This window comes from Bos mutus, chromosome 4, assembly GCF_027580195.1.
Source record: "Bos mutus isolate GX-2022 chromosome 4, NWIPB_WYAK_1.1, whole genome shotgun sequence".
In the NCBI taxonomy this organism is placed as follows: Eukaryota; Metazoa; Chordata; class Mammalia; order Artiodactyla; family Bovidae; genus Bos; species Bos mutus.
The window spans coordinates 2,832,188-2,851,566 of record NC_091620.1 but is presented as its reverse complement, the minus strand read 5'-3'; positions in this window follow the sequence as shown (position 1 = coordinate 2,851,566).

The following is a 19,379-nucleotide window of genomic DNA, read 5'->3' as shown; positions in this document are numbered from 1 at the left end:
CAGGCTGGTCAATTACTTGTGAGTTCTCTAACTACAGTACAAGCTGAGTGATGATTACCAAGCATGGGATTTGGGCTGCTGCTGCTGCTGCTAAGTCGCTTCGGTCATGTCCGACTCTGTGCGACCCCATAGACGGCAGCCCACCAGGCTCCCCAGTCCCTGGGATTCTCCAGGCAAGAACACTGGAGTAGGTTGTCATTTCCTTCTCCAATGCATGAAAGTGAAAAGTGAAAGTGAAGTCGCTCAGTCGTGTCTGACTCTTTGTGACCCCAGGGACTGCAGCCTACCAGGCTCCTCCGTCCATGGGATTTTCCAGGCAAGAGTAGGGATTTGGGCAGAGCAAGGCAATTTCCTGCAGCCTGGGTCCCTCAGCCTAAATACAGAGGGGCGGGTGATACATCGGGGAGCCTTAGGAGAGTAGCAACATTTAGACAAAACCGCGTGGTGAATAAAGCAGCGGCTCCCGTGGGGGTTCACGCTCTCCCTCCAGTGTTCTCAGTCTCCACCCCACCCGCCAGATTCCTCTCAACGCTCTTCAACCCAGGAGCATCTCATCTTCACAGAGGAATATTTTTAGATCCTACTTGATGAAAAAAAAGAAAAGAACTTCCTTTCCTCACCTGGTCTTATGACTAGTGTGCCGCAGCTGCAGTTAGTAGCTGGACTTACAGGTGGGGTTCTACACTCACGATCTCAGGTTTGTGTGTGTGTTTTGTCTGTCTCCTAGTCACTCTGCAACCTAGGTCTTCGCAGGACAGCTCTGGAGATGCGCTGAGCCTCTTGCTTGGTCCTCTTAGACGTTTGGCAGTTTGGCTCTTTCCTTCCCACTTGAGTTCTCCTGTCTTCCCCTTCCTGCCGCTTCCGGCCTGTGCACCCGCTCACCCCACACACACTGGTTGTGTCCTGGGTGCACACACAGTCTGCCTTACTCTCCACCACCAGTCACACGTGTCCCTGTGGCCTCATCCCCACACACACAGCAGGCGTGAACTGGGAATCTTGGAAGGCAGCTCCCGCACACCAGTGCAACCGCTGTACTGAATCTCTGCTTCTGCATTTAACAGCTGCATTTCCCCAATCCATCCAGGAGCACAGGAGAGCACAGGGGGCCGAGCACCCCATCCCAGGGCACCCGTCCTGCAGACAAGCTCAGCTCAGACCTACCAGCGCCTGGGGAGGGACCATCGGAACAGCAGCTGTGTCCTCAACTACTAGAAGGGCATCAGGGCCTTCATGAGTCTCAGCTGAAGATTCTGGAACACACTCAATCATATACTATTCTGTTTGCAGCTTGAATGTCTCTAGAAATAAGACAGGATTAACTGTGAGCTTTTTAACAGTAGAGACCACACGTGCTTTCTCTTCATGCCCTAAAAGTGAATCCAAATTAACTTCTTCAGTCCCCTTTAACGGCACACCTATGTATGTATGTACACACACACCCTAGTTAATATATCCTGTTGGACAGGCTCGATTACTGCTGGAAAGAGAAGCCCCTACTCTTTCCAGGTGATAATTGTTACTGTTCTCGGGGCGGGGGGTGGGGGGGCTTGTGTGGGAGACGGAGACAGCTCTGCATTAAGAGGAAAGTCAATGAGAGCTTCCTTTAACTCACATTTCACGTTTACATTCTTTAATAAGTTTGCATATTCTAACCTTAAAAAAATCCAGTAAGGCAGAGTAGAAAATCTCTCGAGGCCACATGTATCCACCTCAATATTAATCTTCATGTTTCAAAGTTCCTCTTCAAAGCCATGAAGCAAGTTATTGATCAGGCCAAGCCCAGCCCTCCCCCCCGCCACCAAGTGATTCCTGACTTACACATAACGACCACTGTAGGTTTGCTGGGCTTCTTATCCTATGTCCAAAATTCATGGCAAAAATATTCATGCATCATTATGCCCAATCCACTCTCAATGCCAAACTGGAATCCACTTTATCCATCTCTCTGTCTCTCCCCTTCTCCCCCTCTCAAACATGCTCCCACAAAGTCATGCTTCAGTTTCCAAATAAGACAAGAGGAAAGCACATGGCTGCCCCCAGTCCTCTCCCGTGGTCGTCCCAGACCATAGAAGCGCTCCTGCTGGCGACAGAAAAGTGTAGAACCACGGCATTAGGACAGGTCTGTTCTTTTATTAAATAGCAACTTATCTGGAAAAAGTCATATGGAATCTTTGGTCCCCCTGATTCAGATGTCGCAGTCTTAACACTCAGTACCGCTAAATGTGCCCTTATGTGGACACAGGGTCTTCACAGAGGTGGTTAACACACGTGCACACACATGAACATGCATGCACAAGCACACACGTGCATGCACGGCACACATGTGCGCATACATGCACACACACGAGTTCACAGGCAGGAGGCAGGAGCACGTGCTCACTGCCAGGTGAACTCCAGACAGATCAGAGCCTGGGCATTCCAGAACCACTGCCATAACCAGGGCTTCTCACACCATCTTATGTCAGGTGACAGTCGGGGGATTGTTCCACGTGCCAGGAACAGCATCCTCCCTGGACCACTTTCAGCGCACACAGCAGATGCTCATCTGCCTAAGTGGAAGCCGCTCTCTGGGGAGGGAGGGGGAGCAAGGAGGGAGTGGGAGGGGGAGTGGGGAGGGGGGCGGTGGGGGAGAAGGGAGGGAGGGGGAGGAGAGCGGGGTGGGGTGGGGAAGGGGAGAGGAGCGGGGGCAGGGGGAGAGCGAGGGGGGCGCCGGGAGGGGGCTCAGCCTGGGCTGCACACTTTCCCATTCTCTTTCCCCAAACCTGCAGCATCTCTGGGCCAACGAGGGTCCAGAGGTCCCCACTCTTCAACGTAAACGCTCTATTACACGTTTAATAAACATGGCTGGCTTCGGGGGAAGCAAAATTGCTTTTTATAAACCCAGAAGCTGGCAGACACATTTTTCTGGCGATAATCTATGAAAACTCCTCTGAGTTCCTTGTTCATTCACCACGCGGCGGGAGCTGAATGGAGCTGGTGTGCAGCTTCCTGGGGGTGTTCGCGAAGGAGGCTGACACTAGGAAGGGGCGAAGGAAAACAGAGCATCTGAGGGCACACGGAGCTCTGAGGGCGGAGCTATAGGGAGCCTGGGGGCGGGGCGGGGCTTGGGCCTGCCCGGCCCCACCCCACAGCCTTCTTCCCCCATCTTCTGGGGCTGGAAAGGAGGGGCTGGGCACAGTCCTTCAACCCCCCAGGACGAGGGTCTGGGGTCTGAAGTACTGACTCAATCTACTATCTGAAATTGTCTTGATGGGCCACGGAGTGAATAGTGGATGTTGCTCAGTCCTGTCTGACTCTTTGCGACCCCATGGACTATACAGTCCATGGAATTCTCCAGGCAAGAATACTGGAGTGGGTAGCCTTTCCCTTCTTTAGGGGATCTTCCCAACCCAGGAATCGAACCCAGGTCTCCTGTATTGCAGGCGGATTCTTTACCAGCTGAGCCACAGGGGAAGCCCAAATGAAAATGAAAATTGCTCAATCCTGTCCGACTCTTTGCGACCCCATGGACTGTATAGTCCAGGAGTTCTCCAGGCCAGAATACTGGAGTGTGTAGCCGGTCCCTTCTCCAGGGGATCTTCCCAACCCAGGGATCGAACCGGGGTCTCCTGCATTGCAGATGGATTCTTTACCAACTGAGCTATCAGAGAAGCCCCCTCTTGCAGGCAGACATGTAGTTATAGAATCTCCCTGCCTGACAGGTGGAATGCCCCAGGTTGGCCGTGAGACATTCATGCGTTCAGATCTTTAGCTCTTTTGGTATTGGGGAGTTCCCTAATCAACAAAAGAACTTGCCTTGGGCCCTTTTTAGTAAAACTTTATTAGGGATATTTCATGAGGAACAAGGTTCTTACAAAATCAGGATAGTCAGAAAGGGAACTGAGCGGCAAATAGAGAGGAGAAAGTCAGGGTGCAGGAAGCCCATAGCCCCGTGCAGGCTAGTTCACCGCTGGCATCGCCGGCCAGGCCTGCCTCCCAGCGGAGTCCCTGCCAGCAGTGTGGGAAGGTCGGCTCTGAGCGCAGTGGCCCTGCCAGCCAGCGCAGGGCTTGTCCATCCTGTTCTGTGCTGACTGGACACAGGGCCTAAAGGAGCAGGCGGAAGAAGATGCTTTGTGTGGGCGGGAATTGTTAGGAGAAGCACACTGACTAAACTGCCCACCCTGGCCAGGCACCACCGTAACCATTTGCATGGGTTGTTTTACGACAGGTGGTCCTGGTAAGGAACATGGAACTCATAAACTTCCTAACTGGAAGAGTTCCGGAAATGTCAAAAGGAGATGCCCCATGTCCAACCACGTCCTAGAATCCCCCTCTCTGGCTTCCATCTTGGCAGGAAGGGCGTGCACAAGGCATGCACCACCAGGATAGCTAAAGACAACCCAGAAACTAATCCCATCACCATCAAACCCAAGACTGCAAGCGACATGGCAGAGCAGTCCTCCTGGGTTCCCCTACCCTCCTGCTCTCCGCCCCAGCACCTTTTCTTAATAAAATCTCCTGCTTTGTCAGCACACGTGTCTCCTTGGACAATTCATTTCTGAGTGTTAGACAAGAGCCCAGTTTCAGGCCCTAGAAAGAGTCCCCCTTCCTGCAACAGGAGGGAAAGGCAGAGTGGTACCTGGAGCTGGGTCCCCAAGATACAGGGATGTGTAAGGATCCCTTGTCGGGTGCCCTGTTGAGAGAGGCCCCCAAGACCAGTAGGTTGTGCATCTGAGGACATCAGACCAGGGCCACCTCCTGACCCTCAGGCTACCTCCTGACACTGATGCTGGAGGCCCAGCCTCCTCCGTGCACTCTGGACTCCCCCCATCACCGCTCCCACAGCTCTTAGTAAATGATCAATACCAGCAAGAGCCCCTGGGGGTCACGAGCCCACATCCATGGGCTCCCCAGGGAACAGGCGTCTTCTGAGTCATTGCCTGGTGTTGCAAAAAGGCTTATCACCTCTTAGGAGGGTTTCAGACATCCATCGACAGGTACAGTGCACAGGTGAAGAGAGAATTCCCCTAAGTCCCAGAGACAGAACATGCAGAACCCAGCCTGGGGGGGACTGAAGTTCAAAGAGGCCAGAGTGTGGGTCCAAGCCAGCTCCTGGAAGTCAGTGAATAAAGGGGTGTGCAGGGATGGACACGGGGCAGCCACCCAGCCCTCTTTTTGGTGGAAATGTGCACCTTGCCCGCGCCAGGCTGGATGGAGACTGGGGAAAGGCCAGCCCCTCAGGCACTGCTGGACCCTGAATTGCTAACACAGCGTCCCCTCTATCCAATGCCTTTCCATCGGGGCTTCAAGTTCCCACTGAGACATTCTTGAGAGGCTCCTGGTCTTCCACTCCACTCTTCTTTCCAAGCTAGACGTGAAATACTTGGCTTCAAGGCCTTGCAAGAATTGAACCTTCCTCAGTAAAGGTCAGGGCTGGGGGTTGATAGCGTAGAGAGAAAGAGAAAAAGAGATTCTTATTTAGCTCATTCTGATGTTTCATTCAGAATCTTCAGTGAAAAGCATTTATCTTTTTTGAATAGGGTTTATTTCTTAGCTGGCCCTGTTTATTTCTTAGAAGGCCCTGTGCCTTCTTTAGCTCTGTGGCCAATGACGCTTGCAGACCTTATCCTTTGAAACCATAGTTGGAGACATTTCCCGATGCCACCAGCACAGATGGCAGACACTTGGAGATGACTCAGGCGGTTGTCCATGAAGATGACACGCTAACTAGGTCCCCTTTCCTCCTCTGATGTGGAGTCCTGCCCCAAGGCCACAGATGCGAGCCCTTGTACCAAGGCCACAGGAGCAGAGCCCGGAGCCAAGGTCACCTCTGAAGTTGACCGAGCTCCTGGGTAATCACGGCCAAAAACCCTGCCCACCTGCATCACCAGCAGGCTTCCTGACCCCATGGTAGGCAAAGCCGCCCACCACGGTGCTCACCCTATAGCATCCAAACCAGTCACCTAACACCAGCCTTCCAGCAGGAATTTTCTTTGTCTCAAGGCTGTAAAAACTGGCTCCTAACCCATGAAAAGCATCAGCTGTCCCTGGTCTGCCAGGAGGTCGGCCGGCTGCGCTCACAGGGCCCACGTTATCTCTGCTCTTTGTTCTGAATATATTCACTCCTGTCTGAAATGCTCTGCATCTGGAAATGCTTTTCCAACTTGCGTTCACATGGCCCGACATTTTACGCATGAAGTCACCCAGATGAAGGAGCTGCCGGCGGCTCTGACCTGCTCTGCCAGGGCCCATTCCACGGCTGTGACCTTGGCAATGGGGAGAGACACTCATCCACCGACCTCAGAGGGGCCTGGAATCTCGCTCCGTCACAGACGCCCCTCACTGTTCCCCGCGCCCCCCACCACCCCAAAGACACGAAGGTTGGGCAGTGGATGGGCTGATGCGCTTGCTTTAGCGAGAACGGCTCTGCCTTCCCTGTTTGCTCACTGGCAGCACGGGTCACAGGGACGGACCTGACCTGGTATCAGCAGCGGCTGGTCCTAATAACCACACGCTCTCACACGTCAGCCTGACACGCGGACTGTTGGTGTCACAGCCCGAATACACACTAGCTCGTTTTATCTTCCCGAGAAACCTGCGCACAGGACACAGCTGTAAGACCGCGTGAGCCGTCCCGGGGATGGAGTCAGAGCCGAGAGTTACTCTGTCCGTGGCTAACGGCCTGGTCTACACCGGACAGCTCTTGAGGCAATTTAGTCACTCACGAAAAACAGACCGTCCCCCTCCACGATCTCTGGGTGTCTCTCCCAAACACAGACCTCCTGACCAACAAGGACGATGGAAGTTCCAGAATTTCTCTAGCGGGGAGATTTAGGAGCCATCATCCGGCTGAAAGAAGGGGCCAGATAACTTGCCTCGAAACAACATATGCTTGGAAAATAAATGGCTTTTTTCTTAGAGATTCGACAAGGATTGGGGTTGCAGAAATGATTGCACCCAGTGGCAGCAGTGGTAAAGAACCCCGCCTGCCAACGTGGGAGACGCGGCTCGATCCCTGAGTCGGGAAGACCCCTGGAGGAGAAAACGGCAACCTACCCCAGTATTCTTGCCTGGAGAAATCCCATGGACAGAGGAGCCTGGCGGGCTGCAGTCCACGGGGTCACAAAGAGTCAGACGTGACTGAGCACACACACCTTCACACCATCATCACCAGTCATCACAGCCGTTTGGAAGGTATAAGAGGAAACGGGTCCAGTTAGTAGACAAGACAGGTGGGGGACCTCGGCCCCCACCCCTCCTTAACCAACAGGTGATCAGATATGGACTAAACCGCTTCATCTTTCCGGGAGCCTGGAGTCTCCAACTTATCTAGTACAGTCGCATAAAGGCTATTTCACTGCAAAACGGCTCACAAGCAATTGGCTGCAGAGCGATGGTCTGCTAGGCCTGGATGACTGATGACATGCCAGCTTGTCTCAGTCCTGCTTAAGCCATGGCCAAGGGGTCACATACGGGAATTTCGTGTCCTCAGTCCTCTGCCAATGCTCAGGCCGACTCTCCAGTTTGGGAGCACCATGTCAGTGTCGGATTTCCAAGAGCAAAACTGACTGGTTTTTCTCCGTTTCCTTCTGTGTGCTTTCTGCTTCCTACACACAGAAACTGGCTAAGTCTCTGCCCTGGAAGCAGAGGCCAAGAGGCAGGAGGCAGCCAGAGGCTATAGTTCATTGCTGGTGGAATGTTATCTGTGGGAAGGGGCCATGCCAACTCTCGGCCTGGCTACACCACCAGTGGGGTCAACAGGTACCAGCCTTCTCTGCCTTCTGAGGCTTTGATGATGCTCCTTGTTCTATGACGACTGGCACTGTGTCTTCCCTTTGTAAGAGAAAACGTTATGCCGCGTGCCATCCACACGCCCTCCGAGATCCACCGGTTTACCTGGTTTTCTGTGTAGCTGTTGTTCGGTGTCTCTTCTCAGAAGGGTGCATCAGCCAATTACCTTTCAGAACACAGTGTTGTAACAGAAGTCTGTGCATGTATTAGCTTTCTCTTTTTAAATCGGGGCAGAGCTGCCTTCCAATGTTGCACCGGCTTCTGCCGCACAACGAAGTCAGTCAGTTATACGTCTATATCCATATATCCCCGCCCTCTTGGATCTCCCAACCGCCCCCCCCAAATCCCATCTTTAAAAAACTAAAAACACAGCTACCATATGACCCAGGAATCCCACTGCTGGGCATAAACCTCGAGAAAACCATGATTAATTTAAAAAGACACACATATACACCCCAGTGTTCACTGCAGCATGTATTAGCTTCTATGTAAGCTTTTCTTACTGGGATGTGGGGCTCCCTGAGAGTGAAAATTTTGTCTTATTCATCTTTGTATCTCCCTGAATCAAGCCCAAGGCTTCTCACATGAACAGAAATGCCAAGCAAATGAATAAAGCCATTCAGGGAGGCCAGACTTCAGAAAGGACCCCCAATCACAGCCTGCGTTCAGCTCCTTCACTGTGGTCCTCGGAGTCCCCACCACAACTGTCCTTCAAGACTAATCGCAGTGATGCTCTGCTGATGTCTGTCTTCGTGCTCGACTGTGAACTCGTATCCCCTATGAGCCCCTGACCCATGCTTCTTTTGCCTGAGGCTCTGGCACTGAGCAGGCACTGAAGAAATATTTGTTGAATAAATAAGAGGCTAATTCTTGGCAGTCAGAAGAGAATGGCACACTGCTATAATGCAAGGCTTGTGCTCTGCAGACTCTGTGTAGACCTAGAACACTTAAAGCACTGAGTCCCTATTAACCAATACTAATGAGTCTATATATAACGCACTCTATATAAAGTGAGTAATAGCACCATTCCTAATTTAATGGATGATGATCTTAATGTACCCTATTCTAGGCACTGAAAAATAAAAACATTATCAAAAATGATGTCATTCTACCTCTTACTGAGTATATTTTCATTCTGAGTGTAGAGAATTATGATGACATTCCAGAGGAAAAAGAAATGCATTTCACTTAGGAAAAGAGAAAAAAAAACCTTTGTATTATAAGAGCACACCAACGAATTAAAACCCACTTTTGTGCTGGCATTGATGTATGTTTTAAAAAAGTGCTTTTGTGTCTACAGCCTAAGAATTTTTAATTAAAGGATTTGGCTGGGAAAATTGAGTGTGTCGAACCACCATCACACAGATGAGGCTCAATTAAGCATTCCACGCACTCTGCAACGTGGCAAGTCCGATGACCTCGCAAAGCCTCCTATGCTTAAGAGCAGTCTTTTTGGGGCTCATGGATTTTTCCACCGCTCTTTGTTTCGTCTCCTCAAGGAACAGGCCTTGAAGAAGAGAAAACAAAAAGGCGAAGCTGCTGGAAAGGAGAGGAGAGATGTAGCAGAGGGCGTGCCACAGGGGACAGCGGTGTCTCACGGGGACTAAGACCCCTTGGGAGGCAATGCACACGCCCACCCGTGATGAATGTGCCGTCAGTTCTGACTCATGCTGTTTTTCTCAACTCATCCATTAGATTTTTCTAGCATCCAGTCACTCAAATGCAGAGAATCTGTGCTTTCTTTTGCAAGATCCAATGTCATTTTCCTTGCTTTGCTCTCTTAAGACTTAGAGGCTTGGTTCTCAGCCCCAGAAACTCGTTTTTCCTAAAAGGATTTGAATGGCTGCTCTAAACTTCCACATGATGCACCTGACCGCTTTCCTCACCCACCAAAAGGAGGGCAACTAGATGACAGAATGCTGAACAGCAGGGAAGTCCCTGATCCCCAGATGTGGAAAGCTCCCATTCAGAACTGGGGAAGGTCCTTCATATTAGCGAGAGAAGGGACCCTGGTTGGAACGCAGAAGCTCTTGTCCTCACATGAGAACCGGGACAGCCCCTGCAGTCCTCGGCATGCTCTCTGGAACCCACATCACCCTCTCCTGAGGATAACGGAGTTTGTTGGTGGGATATCATTGGTTTTAGCCAAAGGGTGTGCATTCTCACTCCGCTGGTTGCATTGTCTCCAAGGAGCGCCTCAAGCCCCTTTTCCAGTAGCCCCCCACTGGCTCCTCCTGCACAAGGATGAATGGAGCCAACGTGGGCATCAGGGTGGTTCAGATGGAAGAAGAAAACTCAAACAGAGCAAACTGGAGAGGGAGGTGCCCTAAGAGAACTAAGACCGCATGACTCTGATCTCAGCGATCGTCAGTTTCTTGTAAGTTTTATGTAATAAACTTCATCCTTTGGGCATCCGTTGGATCTCCCACCCCATCTCCTCTCTGTGGGGTACCCAGGAGCAAGGCACTCGTGAGCCTCTCTAGATGCCCCATCCATCCTAGGAGAGGCTCTAGAAGTTGAGACAAAGCGCTTTTTTAAATGCAGGGGAGTCTCACCCAGGGGCTTCCCCGGTGGCTCAGACAGTAAAGAGTCTGCTTGCGGTTCGAGAGACCTGGGTTTGATGGCTGGGTCAGGAAGATCCCCTGGAGGAGGGAATGGCAACCCACACCAGGACTCTTGCCCGGAGAATTCCATGGACAGAGGAGCCTGGCAGGCTACAGTCCATGGGGCCGCAAAGAGTCAGACATGACTGAGTAACTAACACTTTCACTCTCAACGCTTTCTCACCCAGGACCCATGGCCCCAAACAGCTGCTGTCACATTCCCAGGGTGCCCCCTCTGTGGGACTCCGCACCCACTGCCCACCACACAGGGCCTGGGAGCCACCTCTGGTTCAGCCCCACTCTCAGGGCTCCTGGGGGGCCCCGCCTTGAGTTTCTCTCCCTGAGGAATCATATCACCCTCTGCTTGCTGTTTCAGCTCAGGGGCCAGAGCAAAGCAGCACAGACCAGAGAAGCTTCACTAACAGAAGGTAGTATCTCTCAGTCTGGGGTGTGCTGTACGCACCTCACGTCTCTTCCTCCCCGCGGCAGTGGCAGAAACTCAGCGCCAGGGCTGTGTCTGGCGGCAGGAGACGGGGATGCCGTCTGGCTGTGCCCAGGAAGAGCTGGTGGCAACCAGTCACCAGCTTGTGGTCCCCACGACGGTGTCGGACCTGGGTTCTCTAACCTGAGCCAGTGTGGTCATCCAACCAACACTCCTTACTGACTTTAAGCCATAACAGAGACCACCTGACCTCACTTAAAACTCTTCCCATGGCAGAGATGTGGATGGGTCTCAAGACTGTCACCCAGAGTGAAGAAAGTCAGAAAGAGAAAACCAAATATTATATATTAACACATACATGTTGAATCTAGAAAATGGTACAGAAGAACTTATTTGAAGGGCAGAAATAGAGACATAGATGTACAGAACAAATGTAAGAACACTAAGGCGGGAAGAGTGGGTGAGATGGATTAAAGAGATTTGGACTGACATATATGCATTATTGGTACTATGTATAAAATAGCTAATTAACGTGAACCTACCATATTGCATGGGGAATGCTACTCAATGTTCTGTGGTGACCTAAATGGGAAGCAAATTCAAGAAAGAGGGAATATATGATTTTCATTGCAGCACTATTTACAATAGCTAGAACATGGAAGCAACCTAGATGTCCAACGAGAGATGAATGGATAAAGAAGTTGTGGTACATTTACATAATGGAATATTACTCAGCCTTAAAAGGAACACTTCAAGTCAGTTCTAATGAGGTGGATGAACCTAGAGCCTATTATACAGAGTGAAGTAAGTCAGAAAGAGAAAGATAAATACCATACATGAACGCATATACACAGAATCTAGAAAGATGGTACTGAAGACTTTATTTTCAGGGCAGCAATGGAGAAACTGACATAGAGAAGAGGCTTATGGACCTGGGGAGAGGGGAGGAGAGGGTCAGCCGTATGGAGAGAGTAACATGGAAACTTACAATACCATATGTAACATAGATAGCCAATGGGAATTTGCTGTCTGGCTCAGGAAACTCAAACAGGGGCTCTGTGTCAACCTAGAGCGGGTGGGATGGGGAGGGGGATGGGAGGGAGGTTCAAAAGGGAGGGGATATATGTATACCTATGGCTGATTCATGTTGAAGTTTGACAGAAAGCAACAAAATTCTGTAAAGCAATTATCCTCCAATTAAAAAATAAATACATTAAAAAAAAGAAAGAAGGGATATATGTACACGTATAGCTGATTCACTTGTTGTACAACAGAAACTGACTTAACACTGCAAAGCAGCTACATTCCAATAAAATAAAACAAAAGCTCTTCTTAAACTGCTAGGTGACCCTTTGCCTCACTGCCTCGTTTACGACTGTGCATTATCTCGATATCTGTACCTCGTCTCCACTGACTGGTTTATAAGTCTCTGGAAAGCTGGCATCCTCTTGCACATGGCTGTGATAGCTACATATTTTCTGGGGAGAGTTAGAGCTCAGAAGCCAGGGTAGACAGGAGAGCTTTTTCCCTTAAGGGAACGGACCCAGCCCAGACTCAACGAAGAGCTTCACGTGACATTACAGGTCTGGGAGCCGAAAGCAAATTAGGCATCGTTTCATCCCACTGGTGGGTGGTTCATCACATGGGCTGGCGAGCAGGGGTGAAGTGCAGCACCAGGTCCCTCGGAGCACGGGGAAGCCAGCCTTCCCAGCAAGGATGCCTCCTGGTTCAGCTCCCGATGCTGGGGGGCTGGTGGGGGCAGGAGGGAGCTGGTGGGCCGGGTTCCCCCTTGAGTGGAGGCCTCAGGTCAGGTGAGGTCAGGCCAGGGGCGTGGCTTGGTGGGCACCAGGGGCCCAAGCCAGAGGCACGGTGAGGGCACAGGCCTGCCTGGGTCTGACCACCTGAGCCTGTTTCCTCGTTTGCGCAGTGGGGCTACCAGCGCGTATTTCCAAGGGCGCCACAGAGCACCACCCCGATGACGTCGACGAAGCCCGTGGCCATTGGCATGCACGCCCAGAGGAGGACAGAGCCTCCCTGAGGGCAGGAAAGGGGACCTGCCTGGGCAGGGGCTGCTCTGAGCTGAGCAGGAAGCAGGCCTTCATGCCCAGATGCTCAAGCTGACATGAGAGGCAGGGGTCTGCGCTGAGCTGAGGAATCATGTGACAACAGCTGCAACTCACAGCCTTGTCTGGTAATGGGGCTCCCCTCTCGGGACACGGCCCCCAGTCTCTGACTCACTCCTTCTCCCACCAAGCAAAGCCCGTATGTCCTCATGTATCCAGATCCCCATGTACAGGACTCCCAGCCCATCATGGGCTGTCCCAGCACAGGATATCCCCTGCCCTTTCACATCCGTGGAGCCTGGCAGGTGATGAGCTCAGAGGGCTGTCCCTGGTCGCGGAGTCAGTCCTTCCCAGCAGGACCAGCTCAGCATTGGTCAGGCCCTCCACCCACCATCCCAGTGCTCCTCTGATGGCCTGGCCACCTCCTCCCAGCATCCTGTACCTCAGCCAGGACAGCAGAATCTTCCAGACCTGATTTCATCTCCATCCAGACACACAGGCGCTGACACCATGCATCTACCACCTGATCCGTCGACCAGCATCCACCCTGCCTCCCTGGCTCCCGAAAGCACATGAGATGTGCCTGCTTCCTTATTAACAGAGGGGTTTGCAGCAAACCCCACACAACAAATTGTGTGTATAAAAGAGAGAGAAAATGAGAATGGGGGACAATGAAAATATCCCCACAAAAGGTAAAGAACTGGCTGGTGGAGGAAAAGACTCGTCTGCATGATCCAAGGGATGGTGTTCTCATTTCCTCTCCGCCTATTAACGTGACACTGAGCAGCTGGTTCCGTGCCAGCTGTTCAGTGAAGCATCTGAAGAAATTAACTCATGGAAGATGGGAGAAGTGTCCCCGGCGTTGATAAAGACACAGCGAATGTTCTGGCATTGCTTTCCCTTCTCGCTCGGAGGAAGGTAATTATATTTTCAACCCAGACAAAGGTTTATCTGGATAGAGCAGGGCGAGAGCTGGGTGTGCTCCCCGTTTTTGGCAGAGCCCAAGGGATGCCCCTCTGTTCCAGGCAGAAGTAGGGCCAGGAGCTGAGACCTCACAAGGCACACTCGGCAGTCCTTAGAGCTAAGTGGGGTCCTGTAGATTATCCGTGGGGGAAAAAACAGGTTTTTTCATTTCCAGTTGATGAAAGTCAAGGTTTTCACAGGTGGATAATCATCAGGGGACAAGGATGATGATGATGACCTTGGATGGAAACCAGGCTTCCAGGGTCCTGCCCAACATCCCTCAAAACATGACGATTTTAGGCTTGGGTAGACTACAGGGCAGGTCGCCTCTCTGCACGGTCTGGAGCAGGTCTAACAAGCGATGCTTCTGGACTGCAGCCAGATTCCAGCCCGTTTGTTCTGGTCCCAGGAGACCATGCAGCCCAGCGTCCTTCAGCCGCCGCCATCTCTCTCCGAGTGATGGTTGCAAAAGGCAAGAAAGTCATCTCTATCAGAAGATGTGTCCCCTCTGTGGATGCTGGCGGCCTACCCTTTAGGTAAACAAAGTGATAAATCAAAGGCAAGAAGGAAAAAGAAAAGAAAAGGAAGAAAATAGCAGGTTTGCTCTTGCCTTTTACCGCTCCCATCTTTGTCATTTGTAAGTGATCAACAGTGTGCTCCCTCTGTGGTTCTGCTCAGGGAGCATGTGAGAAGGAAGAGGCCAGCTACTCTGGAGTGCCATCAATTAACCAGAACAGGAAGGTCCTTTGTGCAGAAGACCAGCTGAGGGGTGATGCGAAGGGACGCACCACAGGCCGAAGGGCACCACACCCAGCCCACTGACATCCACCTCCTTGTGGACCCTTTCAGGAGGGTCGTTGAAATGCAACGCCGAGGCCATCTGCCGTAATACAAGTTCAAGATAAATGTATTAAAATTCAATTGTCGTCCAAGGGAAAAATCATTTGTAAAAGGAACTTGTGTGCTCAGGGTGTAACAGAAACCACGGCGGGGAGGGAAAGGCTGTTACTGACGGCCTCAGAGGACCTCCGCCGGAAGCTGGAAGAATTACGAATTTAAACAGCTTTCTTCCCACGAACTCCTTTCGTGTGTACAGCCAAGGACAGTATTTTTCTTCTGAGGACGTTTACCTGGAGGAGGAAAAGTTATCTGATCACCACGAGCCTGAAAGGAGAGCAAAACTTCTCTTGTCTGGCGTCACAGGGAGACGGTGGAAGCTTCCAGAAGGCGCTGAGCTCAGGCAGGGACACTTCTCCTGCCACAGGTTTTGGAATGTCAGACCTCTTCTAACAATGTCACATCTTTCAAGCACTTCCACTCTGATCTTTTTTTTTTGCTTTCATACATTGTGTTTTTATTATTATATTTATTATTATTATATATTATAATTTTTATTTACATGGAGATTTCTTCTTTGATCAACTATGTTATTTGGAAATGTATTGTTTCATTTTCAAATAATTAGAAATGTGTCATAATTTTCTTGTTAATGTTTAACCTAATTTTACCAAGACCATAGAATATGAACTGTAAAATTAAGTCAATGTGCCAATGTGAATTATATTCTAATGTATTTCTCATGTCACATGACTTTTCCAAGTATACCTTAAAAAATGTATACTCTGTATTTTTTATTTTGTTTTGTTTTTGTTTTTAAAAAACACACAAAATATTTAATGATTAAATTTATTACGTGAGTTATATTTAGTGTTTTTTTGATTAATTTATTCTAATTAGAGGCTAATCACAATATTGTATCCACTCTGATCTTAAGTGGTGACCTTTACTTCCTTTGAGGAAGTGGTTAATATCTTCTTGTAGTTCACAGGGACTCTTACCCACAGGATGTTAAACACAGTTTCTGGTCTTTGTTCGGTGTTCCCAATACAACAGGGAGGCTCCAAGTAACCAAGGGTGACCTACAACCTCACAAGGCTGCTTTTCAAGGCCAAACAAGACACGTGAGAGCGTGATTTTCTTTACGAGAATCACCTCGGGTGGAACGCGAATCCTCGAAATGCTGGCCTCTGTTCACACAGTATTCTTGGAATTCGGAGAATTGCTTTCAGAACCATTATAGAAAATTAGTCACGTTCTCCTAAAGTAGCTGTGTATGTGAAGCAGGTTTGCCACTGATAGCTTAGCTGAAGCCACGTTTAGTGAATACTTCCCCACGTCAAGCTCACCAAAATGGCTAGCACTGAATGACCATCTCTTTTTTTGCAGATTCAAGATACTCAAGAGGATGTATCCTCATGTAAAATGATGCAGCCACTAGGGAAAACATTTGGAGGCTTCTCAAATAAACTAACATCACCATATGATGCAGCAATTCCATTCCTGGACATATATCTGAACAAAACTGCAATCCAAGGAGATGCACGCACCCCTGTGTTCATAGAAGCACCACTCACAATAGCTAAGACATGAAAGAAACCTCACCGCAGACGGTGACTGCAGCCATGAAATTAAAAGACGCTTACTCCTTGGAAGGAAAGTTATGACCAACCTAGATAGCATATTGAAAAGCAGAGATATTACTTTGCCAACAAAGGTCCGTCTAGTCAAGGCTATGGTTTTTCCTGTGGTCATGTATGGACGTGAGAGTTGGACTGTGAAGAAAGCTGAGCACCAAAGAATTGATGCTTTTGAACTGTGGTGTTGGAGAAGATGCTTGAGAGTCCCTTGGACTGCAAGGAGATCCAACCAGTCCATTCTGAAGGAGATCAGCCCTGGGATTTCTTTGGAAGGAATGATGCTAAAGCTGAAACTCCAGTACTGTGGCCACCTCATGCAAAGAGTTGACTCATTGGAAAAGACCCTGATGCTAGGAGGGATTGGGGGAAGGAGGAGAAGGGGACGACAGAGGATGAGATGGCTGGATGGCATCACCGACTTGATGGACATGAGTTTGAGTGAACTCTGGGAGTTGGTGATGGACAGGGAGGCCTGGCGTGCTGTGATTCATGGGGTTGCAAAGAGTCGGACACGACTGAGCGACTGAACTGAACTGAAAGCAACCTCAGTGTCCCCTGACAGATGAACAGATAAAGAATACGTGGCATATATGTGTATGTGCAATGGAATATTACTCAGCCATAAAGAAGAATGAAATGATACCATTTGCGTGGATGGACCTAGAGATCATCCTATAGAGTGAAGTAAGTCAGAAAGAGAAGGACAAACACCACACCGCATCACTCATCCGTGGACTCTAAAGCGTGACACAGATGAACTTACCTACAGAAACAGACTCAGAGGCGCAGAGAACACACTTGTGGCTGCAGCGGGAAGCGGGTGGGGGAGGGATGGGTTGGGAGTTTGGGGTTAGGCGATGCAAACTGTTACACACAGAATGGATTAAAAAACAACGTCCCACGGTCTAACGCAAGGAACCATGGTCAACGTCGTGTGATAAACCACAATGGAAAAGAACATAAAGAGAACGTATGTATAACCAGACCACTTTGTCGCAGAACAGAAATGGACACGGCACTGTAAATCAACCATACTTGTATAAGATACATTTTTTAAAAAGAGAGAATGTATTCCTAGAATATACTAGGCACTAAGGGCAATTGCACAAGCTGAAGGCTGCCTCCCTGAGCTGTCTAGGGAATGGCTTTTGAGCTGATTAACACTGGAGGATTGAGTGAGAGGCAGCAGGTGGGGCCCTGATGAGTCATGCTTTTGAAAAGTCTGCTGGGACCACAGGTCACTGAGACCACTGGGAGACAGCGGCTGCTGAGCCTGGAAGTCCTGCCATCTCCCCTGAAGACAGTGGCCCCCGCGGCTACTCTGACTCCATGCTATGTAAAGTGAAGACAAATGACGTGATCACTTCCTTTTGTCTTGCTGTAGGGAGGGATAGCTTCCCTGATGGCTCAGTGGTAAAGAATCTGCCTGTAATGCAAGAGACCCAGCTTTGATCCCTGGGTCAGGACGATCCCTTGAAGAAGGGAATGGCCACCGACTCCAGTATTCTTGCCTGGAGAATCCCATGGACAGAGGAGCCAGGTGGCTACAGGCCATGGGGTCACAGAGAGTTGGACACGATGGATGACTAATTGTGCACACAGGGAGGGAAGTACTGGAACAGGAGATGGAGAGGGTAACTGGTTTCAGGAACAAGGCAAATAGAGAGAATGGGACTCTGTCTCCTGTACTGAGTGTCTTGACTTCAAAACTGACAGATGGTCCTAAATGGTTGCTCCAAGTTGGGGCCAGCAACGATTGTTGAACTTTTGCTCCATTAACAGACTGTTAATTACTCACAGCTGACTAGTAGTTACCTAGTTTCTCCAACTTTTCAGACAGCTAACACTCTAGATTCTGAATCACTCATCAACGAATTATAAGGAAAGACCCAGGGATAGGAATTCTCTCTTAATATCCCCAAATAGCCACCCTCGTCATGCCGTGCTCATTAAAATGTTCAATGGCTCCCACTGTGACAGAATGAAACAGTCTCTTTGACTTAGAATTATGGGAGATGAACAGATAATTCACTTCAGAGTAAGTAATGGAAATGACTAATACATTTATGGAAATTCATCCTAACTGACAATCAAATAAATTACAATTTAAATAGTAATTCCGTAAAAAAAAAAAAACCACACCATTTTTTAAGCTGGTCATGATTTAAAAATTAGTAACAGAGAGACTAGATGAGAATCCAGGGGGCGGGCAATCATTCCCACCTGCTGCTGGTGAGAAAAACCTTGATTCCCTTCTCTAAAGCCATCTGCAAACGTCACCAAGAACCTCTCAAGTCTTTCTGTTTTCTCCAAGGCTCTTCTGTTTATCCACTGTTACTCCTTCACCAGCCCATCCATCTTAAGACTAAAAGTATCATCTACTTGCTGATGGCTCCTAAGAGGGATATACGTGCTTGTTTTGGTTTGGTTTGGTTTGTTCATTCATTCTTTGTTTGGTTTTTATGTTCCTCATATGGATGAAATCATATGGTATCTGTCTTTATCTGTCTGACTTATTTTTACTTATCATGATATCCTCAAGGTCTGTTCTTGTTGTCACAATTGGCAAGATTTCATTCCTTTTTTACAGCCGAGTAGTATTCCATTCTGTGTGTGTGTGTGTGTGTGTGTGTGTGTGTGTGTGTGTGTGTGAGACATCCTTATCTATTCATCTTGTTGATGGGCACAGGGTTGTTCCCACATCTTGGCTATTGTAAATAATTCCAGCACCAATCTTGATGTCATCCACTGCTCCTCTTCACATCTCATCCCCCATGTCTAGCTCAGTTCAGTTCAGTTGCTCATTTGTGACCCCATGGACTGCAGCATGCCAGGCTTCCCTGTCCATCACCAACTCTCGGAGCTTACCCAAACTCATGTCCATTTAGTCAGTGATGCCATCCAATGATCTCATCCTCTGTCGTCCCCTTCTCCCACCTTCAATCTTTCCCAGCATCAGGGTCTTTTCCAATGAGTCAGTTCTTCGAATCAGGTGGCCAAAGTGTTGGAGTTTCAGTTTCAGCATCAGTCCTTCAGTGAGTATTCAGGACTGATCTCC